Below are 5038 nucleotides of genomic sequence, written 5' to 3' on the forward strand. Positions count from 1 at the left end.
TATTGAGCTTGAAAGGGACCTCGGGGATCACCTTCTTCTTGGCCAAAACTTCATAGAAGTGGTCTTGATGGGCTTTGGAGATGAATTTCTCCATCTTCCATGACTCGGAGGTGAAAGCTTTTGTCTTCCCTTTCCCTTTTCTAGAGGTTTCTCCGGCCTTAGGTGCCATTAATGGTAATGGAAAAACAAAAAGTTTATGATTTTACCACACTAAACTTAAAACATTGCTTGCTCTCGAGCAAGAGAAGAAAGAAAAAAAGAAGAAGAAGAGAAAATATGGAGGAGAGTGAGGGGGAGGTGTATTCGGCCAAGGTATAGAAGAGGGGGTTGTGTTGTACAGATCCTGAGATGATCCTGTGGGATCCACAGATCCTGAGATGATCCTGTGGGATCCACAGATCCTGAGATGATCCTGTGGGATCCACAGATCCTGAGGTGTCAAGGATTTACATCCCTGCACCAATTAGGCATGTAAAATGCCTTAGCATACCATTCTGGCATTTAAACGCCGAAGTGATGTACGTTCTGGGCATTCAACGCCCATGTGTAGCATGTTTCTGGCGTTGAACGCCAGTTCCATGCTTGTTACTAGCGTTTAGCGCCAGCTCCATGCTCTGTTCTGGCGTTGAACACCAGCCAGATGCTCCTTACTGGCGTTTAAACGCCAGTAAGTCCTTCCTCCAGGGTGTGATTTTTCTTTTGCTATTTTTTATTCTATTTTTAATTTTAATATTTTTTTTGTGACTCCACATGATCATTAACCTAATGAAACATAAAAGAACAATGAAAATAAAATAAAATTAGATAAATAAAAATTGGATTGCCTTCCAACAAGCGCTCTTTTAGTGTCACTAGCTTGACAGTGGACTCTCTTGGAGCCACAAAGGTGATCAGGTCAATGTTGTGGACTCCCAACACCAAACTTAGAGTTTGGATGTGGGGGTTCAACATCAAACTTAGAGTTTGGTTGTGGCCTTCCAACACCAAACTTAGAGTTTGATTGTGGGGGCTCTGTTTGACTCTGTACTGAGAGAAGCTCTGTATACTTACTCTCCCTTGTTACAGAAAGATAGCCATGTGCCTTAAACACAAGGTAGTCCCCATTCAATTGAAGGACTAATTCTCCTCTGTTAATGTCTATCACAGCTTCTACTATGGCTAGGAAAGGTCTTCCAAGGATGATGCATTCATCCTCCTCCTTCCTAGTGTCTAAGATTATGAAATCAGCATGAATGTAAAGGCCTTTAACCTTTACCAACACGTCCTCTACTAATCCATAAGCTTGTCTTAATGACTTGTCTGCCAATTGTAATGAGAATAAGGCAGGCTGTATCTCAATGATCCCCAACTTCTCCATTACAGAGAGTGGCATAAGATTTAGCCCTAGGTCACACAGAGCTTTTTCAAAGGTCATGGTGCCTATGGTAGAGGGTATTAAGAATTTCTCAGGATCTTGTTTCTTTTGAGGTAGAGTTTGCTGAACCCATGTATCAAGTTCACTAATGAGCAAGGGAGGTTCACCTTCCCAAGTCTCATTACCAAATAACTTGGCATTCAGCTTCATGATGGCTCCTAGATATTGAGCAACTTGCTCTCCAGTTACATCTTCATCCTCTTCAGAGGAGGAATAATCTTCAGAGCTCATGAATGGCAGAAGGAGATTTAATGGAATCTCTATGGTCTCTATATGAGCCTCAGATTCCTTTGGATCCTCAATAGGGAACTCCTTCTTGTTTGAGAGATGTCCCAAGAGGTCTTCCTTACTAGGATTTTCATCCTTTCCTTCCTCTCTGCATTCGGCCATATTGACTATATCAATGGCCTTGCACTCTCTCTTTGGATTCTCTTCTGTATTGCTTGGGAGAGTACTAGGAGGAGTTTCAGTTACTTTCTTACTCAGCTGGCCCACTTGTGCCTCCAGATTTCTGATGGACGACCTTGTTTCATTCATGAAACTTAAAGTGGCCTTAGACAAATCAGAAACTAAGTTTGCTAAGTTAGAGAGATTCTGTTCATAATTCACTGTCTGTTACTGAGAAGATGATGGATAAGGCTTGATATTACTGAGCCTATTTCTTCCACCATTATTAAAGCCTTGTTGAGGCTTTTGTTGATCCTTCCATGAGAAATTTGGATGATTTCTTCATGATGAATTATAGGTGTTTCTATAAGGTTCACCCATATAATTTACCTCTGCCATTGCAGGGTTTTCAAGATCATAAGCTTCTTCTTTAGAAGATTCCTCTTTAGTACTGTTGGATGCATTTTGCCATCCATTCAGACTTTGAGAAATCATGTTGACTTGCTGAGTCAACACTTTGTTCTGAGCCAATATGGCATTCAGAGCATCAATTTCAAGAACTCCCTTCCTCTGAGGCATCCCATTATTCACGGAATTCCTCTCAGAAGTGTACATAAACTGGTTATTTGCAACCATGCATGTCAATAAGTTCTTGAGCTTATGCAGGCGTTTTCTTTAAGTGAATGGATCCACCTGCAGAATGGTCCAATAACATTTTGGAAAACTCAGATAGACCATAATAGAATATATCTAATACGGTCCATTCTGAAAACATGTCAGAATGACACTTTTTGGTCATCTGCTTGTATCTTTCCCAAGCTTCATAGAGGGATTCACCATCTTTTTGCTTGAAGGTCTGAACATCCACTCTAAGCTTGCTCAACTTTTGAGGAGGAAAGAATTTATCCAAGAAGGTCGTGACCAGCTTATCCTAGGAGTCCAGTCTATCTTTAGGTTGTGAGTCCAACCATGTTCTAGCTTTGTCTCTTATAGCAAAAGAGAAAAGCATGAGCCTGTAGACTTCAGGATCTACTCCATTTGTCTTGACAACCTCACAAATCTGCAAGAACTCAGTTAAAAACTGATAAGGATCTTCAGATGGAAGTCCATGAAATTTGCAGTTCTGTTGCATCAAAGCAACTAATTGAGTTTTCAGCTCAAAATTGTTTGCTCCAATGGCTGGAATTGAGATGCTTCTTCCATCAAACTTGGACATGGGTTTAGTAAAATCACCAAGCATCCTCCTTGTATTATTGTTGTTGGGTTCGGCTGCCATCTCCTCCTCTTGTTCGAAAATTTCAGAAAGGTTGCCTCTGGATTGTTGTAATTTAGCTTCTCTTAGTTTCCTCTTTAGAGTCCTTTCAGGTTCAGGATCAGCTTCAATAAGAGTGTCTTTTTCCTTGTTCCTACTCATATGAAATAGAAGAGAAAAAGAAAAAGGAAGAGCAATCATCTATATCTGGACAAAGAGGATCCTTATTATTAGTAGAAGAAGAAAGGAATAAGAGTGGAGAATCCAATCACAAGGGTGAGGATAGAGGCAGTGATTGGAGATGAAGAGAGGTGAAAAGAAGTGTTAGTGAATAAATAAATAAATAGAAGAAGAGAAGAGAGAGAGAATTCGAAAATAATTTTGAAAAAGTAGTTAATGATTTTCGAAAATTAAAGATATGAGATAGAATTAAAATTAAAATTTAAAACAATTAGTTAATTAAAAAAATTTTGAAAAAGAGGGAGGTAATTTTCAAAAATTAGAGAGAGAAAATTAGTTAGGTGGTTTTGAAAAAGATAAGAAATAAACAAAAAGTCAAATAGTTAGTTGAAAAAGATATTAAAGTCAAATTTGAAAAGATAAGAAGATAAGAAGTTAGATAAGATATTTTGAAATCAAATTTTTAAAAAAGATAAAATTTTGAAAAATATATGATATAAAAGATAAGATAAGATAGATTTAATTTTTAAAATTAAAATTAATTACTTAACTAACAAGAAACTAAAAGATATGATTCTAGAATTTAAAGATTGAACTTTTCTTAACAAGAAAGTAACAACTTCAAATTTTTGAATCAATCACATTAATTGTTAGCATAATTTTTGAAAATAAAGATAAAATTAAGAAAAAGATTTTTTTGAAAAAGATTTTTAAATTTTCGAAAATCATAAGATAAAAATGAGAAAGATTTGATTTTTGAAAAAGTTTTGAAAAGATAGGATTTTAAAATTGAAAATTTGACTTGACTTGTAAGAAACAACTAATTTTAAAATTTTTTGGCTAAGTCAACTCAAATTTTCGAGAATTATGAGAAAATTAAGAAAAAGATATTTTTTATTTTTGAATTTTTAATTATGAGAGAGAAAAACACAAATATAACCCAAAACATAAAAATTTTGGATCAAAACACAAGATGCATGCAAGAACACTATGAATCTCAAGATGAACACCAAGAACACTTTAAAGATCATGATGAACATCAAGAACATATTTTTGAAAAATTTCTGATGCAAAGAAAACATGTAAGACACCAAACTTAGAATTCTTTAATGCTTGGACTCTAACAAACAAAAAATGCATATGAAAAATAACAAAAGATACAAAACAAGAAAACATCAAGATCAAACAAGAAGACTTACCAAGAACAACTTGAAGATCATGAAGAACACTATGAATGCATGAATTTTTCGAAAAATAATGCATAAATTTTTTAAAAACATGCAATTGACACCAAACTTAAAAATTGACTCAAGACTCAAACAAGAAACACAAAATATTTTTGGTTTTTATGATTTTCTAATTTTGTTTATTTTTTCATTATATTTTTTTGAAAAACATATGGAAAAAGGAAATAAGAAATTCAAAATCTTTAAGAAGAATTCCAAGAATCTTTTTATGTTAGCCTAAAGCTCCAATTCAGGGGTTGGACATGGCTTAATAGCCAGCCAGCTTTAGGATGGCATTAAATGCATTGTGGTGATTAGTTGAAGACCAATCCCAAAGGAGTTTGGATATGCCTTTACAGCCAGTTAGGATTCAACATGTTACCATGAAACTCTAGAATTCATTCTTGAAAGTTTTGAAGCCATAGAATAATTTAAAAATTTTTTCGAAAATAATTTTTTTTTTGGAAAAACGAAAACAAAGAAAAAATTTTGAAAAATTTTTGAAAAGAAAATTACCTAATCTGAGCAACAAGATGAACCGTCAGTTGTCCATACTCGAACAATCCCCGGCAACGGCGC

The sequence above is a fragment of the Arachis duranensis genome, chromosome 9, assembly GCF_000817695.3.
Source record: "Arachis duranensis cultivar V14167 chromosome 9, aradu.V14167.gnm2.J7QH, whole genome shotgun sequence".
In the NCBI taxonomy this organism is placed as follows: domain Eukaryota; kingdom Viridiplantae; phylum Streptophyta; class Magnoliopsida; order Fabales; family Fabaceae; genus Arachis; species Arachis duranensis.